This window comes from Mobula birostris, chromosome 7, assembly GCF_030028105.1.
Source record: "Mobula birostris isolate sMobBir1 chromosome 7, sMobBir1.hap1, whole genome shotgun sequence".
Lineage (NCBI taxonomy): Eukaryota > Metazoa > Chordata > Chondrichthyes > Myliobatiformes > Myliobatidae > Mobula > Mobula birostris.
Genome location: NC_092376.1, coordinates 188,585,514 through 188,604,506, shown reverse-complemented (window position 1 = coordinate 188,604,506; position 18,993 = coordinate 188,585,514). Strand labels below are relative to the sequence as shown.

The window sequence follows — 18,993 nt, the reverse complement described above, 5'->3', positions numbered from 1 at the left end:
ATAAACTGGAGGAACCAGGACTTGGACTTGGCCACAGAGCCTGGACTCGGACGCGGAGCCTGGACTTGGACTCGGACTCGGAGCCTGGACTTGGACTCGGACTCGGACGCGGAGCCTGGACTTGGACTCGGACTCGGAGCCTGGACTTGGACTCGGACGCGGAGCCTGGACTTGGACTCGGACTCGGACGCGGAGCCTGGACTTGGACTTGGACTCGGACACTGAGCCTGGACTCGGACTTGACTTGGACATGGAGCCTGGACTTGGACACGGAGCCTGGACTTGGACTTGACTTGGACATGGAACCTGGACTCGGACTTGGACACGGGACGACAAATCCAAACAACAACAGTCAATTCGTATCTTGGCTCAGAGCAGCAGCAAATGGCCTGCAATACTCAGCTGGACATGAGACGACAAAATGAAACAATGACAGACAATTTGGATCTTGACACGGGGTAGCACATGAAGTGACAAATGGCCGGCAATCACTTAGTTGAACATGAAGAGACAGAATTCCTGAAGCCACTTAGAATCCACCATTCTCAGCGGCCCGGAACATGCATTGCCTCACTGGCCGAGGAGTCCATTCTCGGCGGCCCCAGAACGTGCATTGCTGCATGGGCTGCGGTGTGACGATCCAGCCCTGAGTAGATGTAAGCCAGATTGTTATGCCGCTGGTTCAGATGAGGATCAGATGCCCTAATCAAGGAGCCCAGTAGAACACGGGGAAAAGGAAATTAACTGAATTGAGGAATAAACAGACTGGACCGTGACAATACCAACTCAGCAGGCAAGGCAGAATCTGCAGAAAACAGTAAACATTCGATGTTTCTGGACTGGGCAGTCTTCAACCTGAAGGCATGAACATCGCTTTCTTGAACTTCTGGTAATTGCACCCCCCCCCCATCATTCCCCATTTCTGTTTCCCTCTTTCACCTTATCTCCTTACCTGCCCATCACTTCCCTTTCTTCAATGGTCTTCTCTCCTCCACTATCAAATTCCCCCTCCTTTAGCCTTTTATCCCTTTCACCAATCAACTTTCTAGCTCTTTAGTTCACCCCTCACCCCTCTCCCAGTTTCACCCATCACCTGCCACCTTGTACTCCTTCCTCCCCTCCCCCCACATTCTTACTCCAACTTTTCCCCTTCCTGTCCAGTCCTGACATAGGGTCTTGGCCCAAATAGTCGACTGTTTACTCTTTTCCATAGATGCTGCCTGGCCTGCTGAGTTCCTCCAGCTTTCTTTTATGTGCTGCTTTGGATTTCCAGCTTCTGCAGATTTTCTCCTGTTAAAGATTATCAATATTGCTTCTTCCATTTTGAGCAGTCACCATTCTGGGATTCTATAATTTTCCCAGGCAAGCTTTGGGGTTATCATTTTCACAGTTCAGCAAGCAACATAGCAAAAGGATCACACTGAACATGTCTGCTGAAACTGAAACTTAGAACAGGAGTTCCCAGCCCGGGGTCCGGGGTCCATGGACCTCTTGCTTAGTGGGATTGGTCCGGGGCATAAAAAAAGGTTGATAACCCCTGGTTTAGAGGGTGATGGGCCAAACTCAGGGAAATAGAACTAGCTTAATTAGGCAACTTGACAGCACAGAGAAGTTGAACTGAAGGGTCTATTTCCATGGTGTATGACTCTCTGACTGTCCGTATTGTTAAAAGGTTTTCCGTCTCGACTGAGTATTGATCTCCAATAATTACAGAATTACATTTTGGCACAAGTGCCTATTCAGAGAACCTCAATAACGTTTCAAGTACTCTATGTATTTCCCAAGTCAATGGCTTTGTTAACACATTGCCGTTATGAGATATTACACATATTACAGATAAAGATTAACTTTATTTGTGACATGTACATCGAAACATACAGCAAAAAGTACTATTTGTCTCAAGTCAAATAAGTAAGGGTTTTGATGGGGGCAGCCTACAAGTCTCGCCACATAGCATGCCCACATGCCCTAACCATACGTCTTTGGAATGTGGGAGGACACTGGAGGATAAAGAGGAAACACACTTGATCACGGGGAGAACATACTAACTCATTACAGACAGTGGCAGGGATTGAACCCCTGAACTGCGGCTGTCATAGCATTGCGCTAATCACCTTGCCGCCTATAGCAAGCCAGAATACTGATCTGAACATCTTTTGTGTGTATCACTGCAAAATATAATAACAGATTATAAAAGCAAAGGTTAATGAAGAATTTCATTGTGTGAAGGGCATAATCCCTCCAGTAGTTTCAGTCACTGCTTGAAGTATAGCTGTGTAGCATTCCCCAAATGGAGGACACATACAACAGATGGAGTTTATTAGGAACTTCAAAGGTATTTTTGTAGGCCGATTCCAATTAATCTTTATCATTTTACTGAAGGATTACAGAGTGTGTTATGAAACAGCCACCAATCAAGTAAATGATCTGAAATAATATGTCATGGTTTGTGACAGAAAACAAGGATAGCTAACAGGTGCATGTTTCTGACTAGATCATCACACCATCAGTGTATTGAAATGGAGAAAAATAGGAGCAGGAGTAGGCCACTTGGCCCTTCGTGCTTGTTCTGGCATACAATTCTATGATGGCTGATCACCCAAATTCAATATCTTGTTCTGCCTTTCAGCTCACATTCCTCAATCCCTCCACCCCATAGTAAAATATCCAACACCTTTTCAATAAAATTACTGTACATTTCTTTCTTTGTGTTGGGCACGTGGCCAAGTGGTTAAGGCGTTCGTCTAGTGATCTGAAGGTCACTAGTTCGAGCCTCAGCTGTGGCAGCGTTTGTGTCCTTGAGCAAGGCACTTAACCACACATTGCTCTAGTGTCTGTACGAGGAGTGGTGCCCCACACAGACTTCCAATCTGTGCCTTGTAAGGCATGAAAAATGTCCGATGCGGGCCTTTCATGGTCTGAGTCGATGTTCCCTCCCCTCCTTCTTTCTTTGCATGTGCACATAATGTCTTCTTTTGCACATTGGTTGTTTGTCAGACTTTGTGCGTAGTTTTCCATTGATTCTATTGTATTGCTTTGTGCTATTTTGAACACCTGCAAAAAAATGAATCTCAGGGTTTTCGTGTAGCAGTTAGTGCAATGCCAATACAGTCAGTATTTGGAGTTCAATTCTAGCATGGTCTGAAAGGGGTTTGTATGTTCCACTAGTGACTGTGTGGGTTTCCTCTGGGTGCTCCAGTTTCTTCCCGTAGTCCAAAGGTGTACTGGTTAGTAGGTTCATTGGTCCTTGTAAATTGTCCTGTGCTTGGGCCAAGGTTAAATAGGCCAGTTGCTGGCAGCATAGCTTAATGAGCCAGAAGGACCTGTTTTGCACTGTATCTCAAAATAAATCAATAAATAAATACTGTCACATGGCAGTCCAATCACTGAAGTCAAGTATGATGTTCTCCTAAGGGGTTGTCTCTGGGTGGGTCCTCAGGTGACTGTAGAGGCTGATCCAGGATTCATCTATTCTGATGCAGTGTGGGCAAGTTAATTTATGGACTAAGTCAGTCAAAAGTCTTTCGAATTAGCAAGGAAAATGGAGTTGGCAAAACATACGGTGTGATTTTATTGAATGTGGGAACAACCTCGGGCAGTAATATGACCAGTTCCCATTCTTCTTTCATATATGACAATCTCGGTTTCAGGTTCATTATCCAGTTTGACAAACCAGTGTGGTGCAAAGAGAAAGAAACAATTTTGGATATTGAAGCATCGCACATCAAAGTTGCTGGTGAATGCAGCAGGCCAGGCAGCATCTCTAGGAAGAGGTCTAGGCCTCTCATCGCTTCTCCCGTCAAGCCCTGAAGGTGACCCTCTCCGCCATGAGGAGGTATTTGGTGTCCCTATCCCAGACCCTTCCACACCTTCGGGACACTTTCTTCACCGTCTGTAATGGTCCTACCCGTTATTTCATCCTCCGTCAGATCCATGCCTGCAATCGCCGTTTTTTTGACTTTGTCATGTTAGGCAAAGATCGCAAGATCCTACATCTGCGGACCCCAGAGCCTGCTGACCCTGAAGCTAGCAGGCATGAACTTCAGATTGCCTCTTGACTGTACCTCTTCCTAGAGATGCTGCCTGGCCTGCTGCATTCACCAGCAACTTTGATGTATGTTGCTTGAATTTCCAGAATCTGCAGAATTCCTGTTGCTTGCATTTTGGATATTGGTTTATTATCGTCACATTCAGTGAGAAGCTCTTGCTTGTAAACACAAGAAATTCTGCAGATGCTGGAAATCCAGATCAACACACCCAAAATGCTAGAGGAACTCAGCAGGTCAGACTGCATCTATGAAGAGGAATAAACAGTCAACATTTTAAACCAAGCCCCTTCATTAGGACTGGAAAGGAAGGGGGAAGAACCCAGAATAAGAAGATCGAAGGAGGGGAGTGGAAGGAGTGCAAACTGGCAGGTGATAGGTTAAATCAGGATGCGATCAGGACAGGTGAAATCATAATGACACAACTATCAAGTTGGACGATCAACACCTCATTTTCCATCGTGGACCGAAACACCGACTGTTTATTCCTGTCCAGAGATGCTGCCTGATGTGCTGGGTTCCACAAGCATTTTGTGTGTGATGGGTTTCTATTTGTCAATCTTGCTAATGCTTGCAATTGTAACTGTAATTCAAAACTACATTACTGACAACAACACACCCTGGAACAACCCTGTGGCTGATGGTATCTAGTAGGTGACACTGGCCACTCTTTCATTAGCAATTTCAGAGTACAGAGAAAAGGGAAGAGAGAGGAGATGATATTTTTAAAAAAGAACTGTAACTCAACCTGCTGAACCACTCTCTACAAGAAGTGTTGCAATACTGTTATTGATGGGCTATCTCTGTTGCCTTCAATGCTTTAGAATGAAAATGCAGCAATGTCTTGACATGCCTTCCCACCAGATATTACGATTAATGTTGCAGAACAACACGATGACACAATATTACAGCCAACACAAAAGTGTCTGGTTTGTCAACAACAAGAATATTGGATGTCACGGTAATGTAGCGGTTAGAGTTCAGAGTTCAATTCCGGTGCCATTCGATAATGATTCCCTGTACGTCCTCCCCGAGGAGTGTCTGAGATTTCCCCAAATGCTCCGATTTCCTCCCACAGTCCAAAGACTACCAGGTAGGTTGATTAGTCATTGTAAATTGTCCTGTGATTAGGTTAGGGTTAATCGTGTTTGTCAGGTGTTGCTGGGGCAGCATGGCTCGGTGGGCTGGAAGGGCCCACCCTGCTCTGTATTGTTAAATAAATTAATTAAATTAAATAAATAAAACATAATTCTGTGTTGAGATAGTGACTGATTTCTTCCACATTTGAACAATAAATCCCTCTCAAAAACACTTTCAGTGGCAGTAAAGTGCACTTTGATATTGTGATTAGTATGGGAACAGTGCCATATAGATGTAGATTACTGCTTTCAGTTTGGCTTCTAAAATATTTCTACAATATTATGGTGGCACTGGAGTATAGTGGTTAGCGTAACACTGTAACAGCACCGGCAATCCAGGCTCAATTCCCGAAAGTTTACACGTTCTCCCCATGGATGCATGGATTTCCTCCGGGTGCCCCAATTTCCGCCCAGATTCAAAAGACGCATGGGTTTGCAAGCTAATTGATCACATGGGGATAATTTTGAGTGTAATTGATCACATAGGTAAAATTTTGAGTGTAATTTTGGGTGTAATTGATCACATGGGGATAATTTTGAGTGCAATTTTGGGTGTAATTGACCACATGGGATAATTTTGGGGCTGTAGGCTCATTGGCCTGAAGGGCCTGTTATTGTGATGTATCTCTAAATTTAAAAAAAATTATACACCTGGCTAACAGGCCAATTACAATTTCAAGGTCTCATATTGTTTTTTTAAAGTTTGCACTCCCAGCCTAAAGAAATAACTTTCATATTAATTTCTGTTGTTTTACAGATATTGAAAGGGACTTCCTGGTGAAAATAAATCAAACTAATGACAGTGATGAAACCTTTTTGGCATATCCCTCAACAGAGCAATGAAATAAATGTAAGAGAAATTAGCTTTACCCTCCTTGTTTTACCTACTGGCAGGTGTATAAAAAACATTGTGGGATATATGAGATACAGAGGAGCAGATTGGGAGGCAGATTTTGGAAAGGTGCAAAAATAACAGGGTTGTTATCATGGGTGACTTTAACTTCCCTAATATTGATGGGCACTTGATTAGTTCCAAGGGTTTAGATGGGGCAGAGTTTGTTAAGTGTGTCCAGGACGGATTCCTGTCACAGTATGTGGACAGGCCGACTAGGGGGAATGCCATACTAGATCTAGTACTTGGTAATGAACCGGGTCAGGTCACAGATCTCTCAGTGGGTGAGCATTTGGGGCACAGTGACCACCGCTCCCTGGCCTTTAGCATTATCATGGAAAAGGATAGAATCAAAGAGGACAGGAAAATTTTTAATTGGGGAAGGCAAATTATGAGGCTATAAGGCTAGAACTTGCATGTGTGAATTGGGATGATGTTTTTGCAGGGAAATGTACTATGGACATGTGGTCAATGTTTAGGGATCTGTTGCAGGATGTTAGGGATAAATTTGTCCCAGTGAGGAAGATAAAGAATGGTAGGGTGAAGGAACCATGGGTGACAAGTGAGGTGTAAAACCTAGTCAGATGGAAGAAGGCAGCATACATGAGGTTTAGGAAGCAAGGATCAGATGGGTCTATTGAGGAATATAGGGAAGCAAGAAAGGAGCTTAAGAAGGGGCTGAGAAGAGCAAGAAGGGGGCATGAGAAGGCCTTGGCGAGTAGGGTAAAGGAAAGCCCCAAGGCATTCTTCGATTATGTGAAGAAAAAAAGGATGATAGGAGTGAAGGTAGGACTGATTAGAGATAAAGGTGGGAAGATGTGCCTGGAGGCTGTGGAAGTGAGCAAGGTCCTCAATGAATACTTCTCTTCAGTATTCACCAATGAGAGGGAACTTGATGATGGTGAGGACAATATGAGTGAGGTTGATGTTCTGGAGCATGTTGAAGGGAGAAGACGTGTTGGAGTTGTTAAAATACATTAGGATGGATAAGTCCCTGGGCCCTGACGGTATATTCCCCAGGCTGCTTCACGAGGCGAGAGAAGAGATTGCTGGGCCTCTGGCTAGGATCTTTATGTCCTCGTCCATGGGAATGGTACCGGAGGATTGAAGGGAGGCGAATATTGTTCCCTTGTTTAAAAAAGGTAGTAGGGATAGTCCGGGTAATTATAGGCCAGTGAGCCTTACGTCTGTGGTGGGAAAGCTGTTGGAAAAGATTCTTAGAGATAGGATCTCTGGGCACCTAGGGAATCATGGTCTGATCAGGGAAAATCAGCATAGCTTTGTGAAGGGCAGATCGTGTCTAACAAGCCTGATAGAGTTCTTTGAGGAGGTGACCAGGCATATAGATGAGGGTAGTGCAGTGGATGTGATCTATATGGATTTTAGTAAGGCATCTGACAAGGTTCCACACAGTAGGCTTATTCAGAAAGTCAGAAGGCATGGGATCCAGGGAAGTTTGGCCAGGTGGATTCAGAATTGGCTTGCCTGCAGAAGGCAGAGGGTGGTAGTGGAGGGAGTACATTCAGATTGGAGGATTGTGACTAGTGGTGTCCCACAACGATCTGTTCTGTGTCCTCTACTTTTCGTGATTTTTATTAACGACCTGGATGTGGGGGTAGAAGGCTGGGTTGGCAAGTTTGCAGACGACACAAAGGTTGGTGGTGTTGTAGATAGTGTAGAGGATTGTCAAAGATTGAAGAGAGACATTGATAGGATGCAGAAGTGGACTGAGAAGTGGCAGATGGAGTTTAACCCAGAGAAGTGTGAGGTGGTACACTTTGGAAGGACAAACTCCAAGGCAGAGTACAAAGTAAATGGCAGGATACTTGGTAGTGTGGAGGAGCAGAGGGATCTGGAGGTACATGTCCACAGATCCCTGAAAGTTGCCTTACAGGTAGATAGGTAGTTAAGAAAGCTTAAGGGGTGTTAGCTTTCATAAGTCGAAGGATAGAGTTTAAGAGTCGCGATGTAATGATGCAGCTCTATAAAACTCTGGTTAGCCCACACTTGGAATACCGTGTCCAGTTCTGGTCGCCTCACTATGGGAAGGATGTGGAAGCATTGGAAAGGGTACAGAGGAGATTTACCAGGATGCTGCCTGGTTTAGAGAATATGCATTATGATCAGAGATTGAGGGAGCTAGGACTTTACTCATTGGAGAGGAGGATGAGAGGAGACATGATAGAGGTGTACAAGATAATGAGAGGAATAGATAGAGTGGATAGCCAGCACCTCTTCCCCAGGGCACCACTGCTCAATACAAGAGGACATGGCTTTAAGGTAAGGGGTGGGAAGTTCAAGGGGGATATTAGAGGAAGGTTTTTACTCAGAGACAGGTATATGGAGGAATTTAAGGTGGGGGCTTATATGGGAGGCAGGGTTTGAGGGTCGGCACAACATTGTGGGCCGAAGGGCCTGTACTGTGCTGTACTATTCTATGTTCTATATTATTGAATCACAACTACCGAAGTCAAGATTGAGTTCATGTTCCCATTCATTTGTATCTGCCTCAAATTCCAAAAGACCATGGTATTGTGTTTACGATTCTCTGTGTTAAAAAAGAATGCATTGACAGCAGAGAGGGTTCAAAGGAGATTCACAGAAATTTTTCCAGGATTGAAAGGCTTGTCATATGAAAAGCGTTTGATGGCTCTGGACCTCTACTCACTGAAATTCCGAAGAATGAGGGGGGAATCTCACCAAAAACTATCAAATGTTGAAAGACCCTGATAGAGTGGATGGGAAGAAGTTTCCGATGGTGGGGGAACCTAAGGCCAGAGAACACAGCCTCAGAATAGAGGGATGTCCTTTTAGAACAGAGATGAGGAGGGATTTCTTTAGCTGCAGCGTGGTGAATATGTGGAATACATTCAAGTTGGAACTATACGAAGCATTCATTAGTCATAGTCGTAGTCATACTTTATTGATCCCAGGGGAAATTGATTAAAGGGCTAGAGTCAAAGGGCTGTGTGTAGAGCTATGAAAGCAAGTCCTTTGGCCAACTTACCCATGCTGACCAAGTTAACTGACTTGATGGTAAATCTGTGGAATTCATTGTCACAGGCAGCTGTGAGTATATTTAATACAGAGGTTGATAAATTCCTGATTAATCAGGGAATGAGGGGATACAGGGCGAAGGCAGGAGATTGAGGCTGAGAGAGAAAGTAAATCAGACATGATGGAATGGTGGAGCAGACTCGATGGGCCAAATGGCCTAGTTCTACTCCTATATCTTATGGTCTTACAACGGAATCGCGACAACCCAATATAAAGCATAAAAGCCAATTGAAGCAAACCAAATGAATGACTAGGAGATGCACATGCCAATGAAGTTGGGTTGGCTAGACACAAGGAGTATGCCCAGGCATTATAATCGGCACTTTAGCATAGCAGTTAGCACAATGCTTTATAGCACCAGCGATTGGAAGATCGGTCTTAAATTCCCACCACTGTCTGTAAGGAGTTTATACATCCTCCCTGTGACTATGTGGTCTTCTTCCAGTTGCTCTGGATCCTTCCCACATTCCAGAGACAAACAGTTTCGGGTTAGTAAATTCTGAGCATGCTATGTTGGTAGTAGAAACATCGCAACTGTGGGCTGCTCCCAGCACATCTTCAGATTGTGTTGGTCACCGACACAAATGACACATTTTACTGTATGCTTCGATATACGTGTGACAAATAAAGCTAAATGTTCGTCTTCATTTTCGTACTTGCAAAAGCAAAGCTGGTAAACTATCACAGCTGGGGGAAAGTAACAAAAGGCCCCGACAGAAACAACAGCTCAAATTTCAGTTACAGATTCACGTATCTTCCTCACAAATAGGGTAACAGGTTCAACATCAGCATCTGTACAAAGCAGAAATAATTGTTCTTTTCTCCAATACAGCTGAGTTCCTCCAGCAATTTGTATTTTGATTCAGCCCCTTGAGCATATTCTATCATTCAACAGGACTGTATCTGCAACCTAGCTCCATACCTTGATAAATCTTAAATGTATTACGGAGCCCACATAAACTTGCCAGATGCACAGATGCTGCAATCTTCTCCATGCTTTAAGATCACTTGGTTCTCCAGATATTATGAGTGATGGCTTCTGAATATTTATTGAAATAGAGCACAGAGTAGACCCTTCTGGTCCTTTTGAGCCATGTCACCCAGCAATCCCCCGATTTAACCCTAGCCTAATCCCGGGAGAGTTTACAATGACCAATCAATCTACCAACCAGTATATCTTTGGACTGTGGGAGGAAAATGGAGCTCCTGGAGGAAGCCTGTGTATCCACTGGGAGAACGTACAAACTCCTTACAGGCAGTGGCGAGAATTGAACCCGGATCACCCGGTGCTGTAAAGTGTTGTGCAAACCACTACACTGCCATGTTGCCCATGATTTTAGGTGATTAATATGTGTCCTGATTACTGAATGAATAAATGATGCAATTTATAATGTGCTATGGGATACCTCAGAAAAGGAAATTCCAAAATTAGGTATAAAATTATAAATAGTCCAGAATGAATGCTTGCATAATTATCAGAATCAGGTTTAGTATCACTGGCATATGTCATGGAATTTGATGTATTTGCAGCAGCAGCAGCTCATCATATTGCAACATGTAATAATAAAAAAACCATTAAATCAAGTAGTGCAAAAATAGAGCAGAAGAGAAAGAAAAGACGTCAATATATTACGGCCAAAGCACTCAACATAAAAATGCACTTCCATACTACAACAATATAATTTCTTTCACCAGCCATTTGCATAATAAAATAATCACATCAAACAGAAGCAGCATTTCATTCCCATGTTTTCCTGCTTGCTGTTAACACTGGATGCCAATCAGTATCCCTGTCCTGCTCAAATTCCTTTTCAGCATTCACTTCATTTCTCCCATAATAGTTGTCAGACTATGTTTCAGGTTCTCCTCCTTCCTTGGGATAATTCACTTCTTGTATGTTGTAGGTAGATTGTTGTGGGCATATCTGCCATTCATATTGCAGAACTCCCTCTGCCATCCGCCATCCTGATGCAATGCTGTTCTATCCTCCTTTATCACGTACACCTCTGTCACACACCTCTTTTGTGAATTTCCCCTTCTTACTACTTCCTTTCTCTCTTTTCTAAATCTTGGTCATTTACATATTTTCTTTGTTACATTTTCAATTTGACTTTATGACTTTCTCTTTCCATTTCTCTTCATAACTTTCACTTTTTAAACTTTGCACTCTCACATTCAATCTTCCAGTTTCTTTTCAAGTGTTTCAATTACAAACTTAATATTTCCCTGAAGTCAAAGGTCACAAGGTCAAAGGTAAAGTATGTATTGCTCTATTGTACTACTGCCACAAAGCAAGTTTCATGGCATACAGTGCCTGTAAAAAATATTCAACCCCTTGGAAGTTTTCACGTTTTATTGTTTTACAGCATTGAATCACAATGGATTTAACTTGACATTTTTTCAACAGAAAAAGATTATTTTGTGTCAAAGTGAAAACAGATATCTACAAAGTGGTCTAAATTGACTACAAACATAAAACACTAAAATAATTGAGTGCATAAATATTCACTCCTTTTAATATGACACACCAAATCATCACTGGTGCAGCCAATTGGTTCTAGAAGTCACATAATCAGTTAAATGAAGATCACCTCCACACCTCCAAATAGAGAGTCAAGGTGTTTCAATTGGTGGTAGTAAAAATGCACCTGTATCTGGAAGGTCCAACTGCTGGTGAATCAGTATCCTACCAAAAACTACACCATGAAGACCAAAGGACACTCCAAGCAACTCTGCAAAAAGATGATTGAAAAGCTCAAGTCAAGAGATGGAAACAGCAAAATTTCCAAGTCACTAAATATCCCTTGCAGTACAGTTAAATCAATAATCAAGAAATGGAAAGAATATGGCACAGCTGTAAAACTGCCTAGACAGGCTGTCCTCTAAAACTGACTGTCTGGGCGAGAAGGGGACAAGTGAGGGAGGCCACCAAGAGACCTATGACAACTCTGGACGAGTCACAAACTTCAGTGGCTGAGATGGGAGTGATTATACATACAACTCACAAACAAGAGAAAATATGCAAATGCTGGAAATTCGAGCAACACACACAAAATGCTGGAGGAGCTCAGCAGGCCAGGCAGCATCCAGGAAAAGAGTACAGTCAATGTTTCGGGCCGAAACCCTTCGGCAGGACATAAAACAACTGTTGCACAGGTGCTTCACCAGTCGCAGCTTTATGGGAGAGCGGCAAAGAGAAAGACACTGTTGAAAAAACTAACATGAAAGCTCAGCTAGAGTTTCAGAATCTCAGAAGGCATGTAGAAGGCTGTGATGTCAGCTGGAAAAAGGTTCTATGATCTGATGAAACCAAAGTTGAGCCTTTTGGCCATCAGACTAAACACTATGTTTGGCGTAAGCCAAACACCGCACATTATCAAAAACACACCATCCCTACCGTGAAGCACGGTGGTAGCTGCATCATGCTGTGGTGATGCTTCACTGCAGCAGGTCCTGGAAGGCTTGTGATGGTAGAGGGTAAAATTAATGAGGCAAAATACAGGTAAATCCTGAAGGAAAACTTGCTGCAGTCTGTAAGAGTACTGTGACTTGCAGATGACTCGTTTTCCAGCAAGATAATGAACCCAAGCATGAAAACAAAACCACACAGAAATGGCTTAAAAACAACACAGTTAATGCCCTGGAGTGGTCAAATCAGAGTCCAGACCTCAATCCAATTTAAAATTTGTGGCTGTTCACTCACGATTCCCATGCTGTAGTAGAGTGTGTATCAAGCTTCAAATTCCTTGGTGTCCACATTTCCAAGGATCTCACCTGGTCCCTGAACTCCTTCATCCTGATCAAAAAGGCGCAACAGCACCTTTATTTCCTGCGGAGAGTCAAGAAAGCTCATCCCTGTCCCAGGATACTGGCAGACTCTTATCGCTGTACCATTGAGAGCATACTTACCAACTGCATCTCAGTGTGGCATAGCAATTGTCCCGTATCAGACCGCAAAGCACTCCAGCGTGTGGTGAAAACTGCCCAGCAGATTATTGGCACCCAATTACCCACCATTGAGAACATCTACCATAAATGCTGTCTGGGCAGGGCGAAAAGCATTATCAAGGATGCATCTCATCCTAACCATGGACTTTTTACTCTCCTCCCATCCAGTAGGCGCTACAGGAGCCTCTGCTCTCGCACCAGCAGGCACAGGAAGAGCTTCTTCCCTGAGGCTGAACCTCTCATCACAGCGCTAAGCAGTATTGCATCCATATTGTACTGTCTCAGTACTTTTATATTTATGTGCTGTAGAACTTACTTTTTATTTGCAGTTATTTTGTAAATAACACTATTCTTTGCATTTCTGGTCAGAAGCTAACTGCATTTCATTGGCTTTGTATCTGTACTTGGCACAATGACAATAAAGTTTAATCTAATCTAATCTAATCTGGCAGGGTTTGAGCAGTTTTGTAAAAAATGATGGGGAAAAATTGCAGTGTCCAGATGTGCAAAGCTGATGGAGATCTAACCACACAGACTCAAGGATATAATTGCTGCCAAAGATGCATCTACTAAATACTGACTTGAAGGGGCTGAATACTTAGGCAATCAATTTACTTTGTGTTTTATATTTGTAATTAATTTCAATCACTTTATAGAGATCGGTTTTCATTTTGACAAGAAAGTCTTTTTCTGTTGATCAGTGTCAAAAAAAGCCAAATTAAGTCAATTGTGATTCAATGCTGTAAAACAATAAACATGAAAACTTCCAAGGGGGCTGAATACTTTTTTTTAGGCACTGTATTTCAGTGATAGTAAACCTGATTCTGATTTTGAATTTAAAACTATTACAATAATGTGGGTGCTGAGGTTTGCTTTTGCAAATCATGCAACATTAGCCATCCGCTTAACGTTTTCAAAGTTTGGCCCATTTAGTGTTTACGACTCAAAACAATCTTCTGTGAAACAAATATTCAGGTTCTATATCCTCCAGCTCCAAAATAATACTGCAATTATTTAACATTTTTGTGAATTCCACAGATTCACCATTCTCTGGCTAAAAATCCTTTCTAATCCTTTCATCTCCCTTCTAAGAGGACGCCCCACTATTCTGAGGTTATGTCCTCTGGTCTTAGATTCCTCCACCTAAGGAAATGATAAAGTAGTGGTGTGTGTGTGTGTTCATTCCACAAATACATAGAAGAGCAAGGAAAAGCTTACTTCTCACAGCATAGCAGTCACATAGCATGAGAGATACACATTCACAAGAAAATTATAAATTATTTTAAATTGTAAAAGAAAGAACACAATTGGAACAAGATATTCCAATATAATGGGAGGTGTTTCATATCAGCCGTGTTTTACTTCAGTTTGACATTTGTCTTAATGGATGGCATCTGCAAGACTGTAACAGTCCCTCAGCTCTGCATCGGAGCATCATCTTAGACTTTGTGCATGTGTTTCTGGGGTGGAATGTAAAGCTATAACTTGTGACTGAGATGAGGGTGCTAACAGGGAATATTCTGAAATTAGGGCATATAGCAAATATTAACTTCAGCAACTAACTCTAGCAACCAATCTTGAGGCCTGAATGTGGATTGTAGATTAAATTTAAAATGCAGACCTGGACAACAGTTTCCTGGAGCTAATTGAAAATCAGATAATGCTGATTACCATTTACTTTTTGTGTTTGGAGTGTGGGTGTGAAGAAGGAGGTGTGAAAAATATATGTAATTCAAAGGAAGCATTGTAATTACATGGTAATATAGAATTAGCCTTCGCTTTTCAGCTTATAAAATGTCATATAATATTTAATCGAACAAGCATCTTCCTCCAAAGAGTGTCTCATTTTGTTGAATATAAGAGAGCTTTCAGATCTATCACCCCTTCACTCCGGTGACTATGTTCACGTTACAACAGAGTCAGCCAGAGATTACAGTAAATCCTTACTTACTGAGGCAAGAGGTATTAACATTGAAATGAAAAATATAGGTTTTGATGAACCGGTGATATCAAGCTTCTCAACTTCAGAGCAGGGTTTGATGTAAATACAGTAACCTTCCTTTTATGGCAGCTTAACAATAGAGATCTGGTCTAACCTTAGAACTAGTCCTACTCTTATGGGAACTCGATATATTCATTTCTATTCCTACATCCTCTGTCCTCCGTCTTTCAGAGGCTGCCCATACACATTTATCAGATTACACTTGATAAAAATACAAATATGGATTATACATTTGAAAGGATTTCAACATGACAATAAATTTAGAGGCTGACAGGCTCACATTGAGTATTTTTTTTCCTTAAGCAGGTTTCTTTGTTGCTTCTTAACCCAGTAACAATAACTTCTCTTTTCATTCCAAAGCGCAATTGTGTGGAATGAACTGAGGTATTATGTTCAAAGGCTGAAATAAACACACAGCCACTCGAACCTTTAAAATGAAGTATATCTGGGAGTGATATCAATGAAAAACAATGACTTAGAAGAGTTCATATAGAACCTTTTCATTCCTGAGTGTTGGCAGCAGAATTCAAAACAGCTCAATTTAAATAGCACATTTAACACAGTAAAATATTACAAAATCCTTCACAGGAATTTCTATCAAACAATATTAGACACCAAGCCAAATTAGGGAAAATGATTTTCAGCTTCCTCAAAAATTAAAGAGGCACTTTAAAGGAGGAGAATAATTTTAGTTTTCAAGCTCGAAGGCAGAAGGTTTACATTGAAAAAACACTGAACTGCTTGTCACTTGTCTCTAATGTTGGTCACCACTTCAGAAAGAATGTGAAGTCCACAACAAGGGTCAGGACTGATTAACTGTAATAATTTCAGCGATGAAGGACTTCAATCGTGAGGTTAAGCGAGAGTAGTTTTCCTTGGAGGAAACCTTGAGAGATGTTACAGGAGGTGCACAGAAAAATGGCCAGTTTAGAGTGATCATTTCACATTTAAAATTAGACTGATAAGACAGGGTGTCAATTGGAACAAGAGCCGATTTTACTCATTCTCCACAATGATCATCTCCATTGTGTTGAAGCTATGCAGACTGCCCTGGCTGCTGTGCTCTGTGCCTGCTAATATGATGAACTGATAAGTGAGGTTTTGGACTACTCTGAGCTGCTCTGGGGTTCAGATCTGAGGACTCATTTTCGGTGCAAAATGTTGTTCCCCGTTTCAAGTGTTTGTATGACTTGTATTTTTTTTCTTTCTCTTGCGCATTGAGTGTTGGTCTTTTATTTTTTATTTTATTCATGTTTTTCTTTAAATTGGGTTCTTTTGGGTTTCTTGCTTTCTGGCTACCTGTGAGCAAGCAAACCTCAAGGTTGTATAATTTATACATTCTTTGATAATAAATGTATGTTCTTGAATTTTGAGTCTTTAGGGTTCAGAGGACATAATCCTAAAGCAGGGTAGAATGTTTCAGAGAAGTAATTCCATTTCAAAGTGTATGATCAGCTGAAGGTACGGATGGCAATGGAGGAGTGAAGAAAATTGGGGATCCACATAGGATACTTAAAGATTGTATGCCTTGTATGCAATAGGAGTTATTCTACTTCTCTCTCCTCCTTTAACACATTCTTCTCTAGATTAGATTATCAGAACACTCAGTCCTCGTTTAATGTCATTTACAAATGCATACATGCATTAAGAAATGATATAATGTTCCTCCAGAGTGATATCATAGAAAAACAGGACAAACCAAAGACTAACACTGACAGAACCACATAATTATAACATATAGTCACAGCAGTGCCAAGCAATACCATAATTTGATAAAGAACAGACCATGGGCACAGTAAAAAAAGTCTCAAAGTCCCGAGTCGATCGACTCCTGAGCCCCCGACAGCAGGTGGCAAAGGGAGAAACTCCCTGCCATAAACCTCCACGCACTGACAACTGCCGATGCATTGGAAGCACCTGACCACAGCCAACACTGAGTCCATCCATCCGAAAACTTCAAGCCTCTGACCAGCCCCTTCGATACAGCCTCCCGAGCGCCATCCTCTGCCGAGCACCTTAGGCCTTGCCCCGGCCGCCAAAACAAGCAAAGCCGAAGATTCGGGGCCTTCTGCTCCGGAGATTCCAGACCACACAGTAGCAGCAGCAGTAAAGTGGGCATTTCAGAAGTTTCTTCAAATATTCCTCCATACTCTCACATCTGTCTCCATCAAATCAGAATTGTGCACGGTAGCCTACTTGACAGATTACAGATATCATTCACCGGAGGGGCCATGCATGCTGCGTCGCACCGCCATCTTCTCCTCCTCCATCTCTATTGGCCATTCATACAACTATCCTCTTGTGGCTCTTGTTCTTGTCTTATTCTTGTGGTGTGCCTTTACATGTTGATAGATGCAAAGCAAATGGAAGTTATTTTGGTGTTGGTCTCTGGGATGATGAGTTTAAGGGAAGCAGAGAATATGGAGACTGCAGAAAGCTGGATTGGCTTAATGGTCGACATGCTCTTCAATTTATTATAGAATTATTAGAGCACTGTAGGCCATTCAGTCATTGTCTGCATGCTGGCCATGAAGAGCCAACTCAGTTTCTATCCCCCCCACACCACTCATTTGTTTCTGTGGCCTGCAGATTTATTTTCCTTTCTGACAATCATGATTAACTATTTTCACTCGGCTTACAAGAAGGTAATTCCAGATCAGAACTTCACTTTCATCAAGGGTGGTATGGTAGCATAGCAGTTACCGTAATACTATCGCCGTGCCACAATGCCAGTGACCTGGGTGCAATCCCTGCTGCTGTCTGGAAAGAGTTCGTACATTCTCCCTGTGACCATGGAGGATTCCTCCGGGTGTTTTGGGTTCCTCCGAAATTCAAAAGATGTGTTGTTAATTGGTCATATGTGTAATGGGTGGTGCTGGAAGAGCCTATTATCATGCTTTAATCTCTAAATAACCAAACAAATATATAAATATACAAATAAATATTCCTCGTCTTGCCCTGGACTTTGAATCAGTGTTCCCTGATTCATGAGACATCGGCTAACATGGATAGTTGTCCTCTGTTTACAGTCCAACCAGCCATGGTGCTGCACATCTCCGTATTATCATTTTATCTTCCTTTCAAGGAAAACAACTCCAGCTTCTGCAGCCTAACCTCATGACTGAAATACCTTATCCCTGGACTCAATCCCATAAATCTCTCCTTTACCCTTTCTGTGCCCTTCATAAAGTTAATGAAGTTTGGTGGCTAGAACTGGACATAAAAATCCAATGTAACACAAGTATTTTAAAAGTTCAGCCTCCCTGTTTTTGACTGTTCATTCCTCTCCATAGATGTTGCCTGACTAGTTGAGTTTCTCCAACATTTTGTGTGTTTTACTCTTGAATTCAATCATCTGCAGAATCTTGTGTTTTTACCAATAACAACCTCTTCCTAACAGTTTCGTAAATTTATTTTTCACTAATTTTGGTTTATATCTTTGTTTACTGCTTTGCTGATTTAATCTGAACCAATACTTTTATCTTTTCCAGTCATGTGATACTTAATGAATCCTCTTCATAACTATCCCCTTCCAGATATATAGAACCATTTTATGCTGATTTCCTTCTCAGATATCGACAGCTTTGCCTTTATTATGACCTCCTCGGTTTTTGTTTTGGCCTAAGTAACACTGCACAAGGAGACTGTTGTTAATTGATGCCATTCTATATGTATTCTGAAAGAGTTTATGAATCATTTTCTCTAATGACTCTTTGCATATGAATGTTTTCATTAAAAGGAAAGTTTGTGAGGTTTCCAATGCGCCTCTTTACATCCATTCATTGGAGTGAACAGCCATATCTAACTAAAAGTCAGAAATGGTCACAATGTCACAAGAGGTCATATGTTAACAACCTTAATTCTTTTCATGCCCATAGCACCACAGCAAATGACGTCTTCCATTACATC

General features: G+C 42.0%; 1 protein-coding gene across 6 annotated transcripts in view; it reads right to left on the bottom strand.

Moving 5' to 3' along the window:
- arap3 (ArfGAP with RhoGAP domain, ankyrin repeat and PH domain 3) overlaps positions 1 to 18,993 on the bottom strand; it is a 358,711-nt gene that overhangs the window by 313,880 nt on the left and 25,838 nt on the right. The window contains exon 1 of one of the 6 annotated variants that reach the window (XM_072264191.1): positions 11,783 to 11,803. The exons of the other annotated variants lie outside the window; for them this stretch is intronic. The gene's annotated coding sequence lies outside the window, so the exon portion shown is untranslated. Of the gene's footprint in view, positions 1 to 11,782; positions 11,804 to 18,993 lie in introns of those variants that run through there. 6 annotated transcript variants of the gene reach the window in all.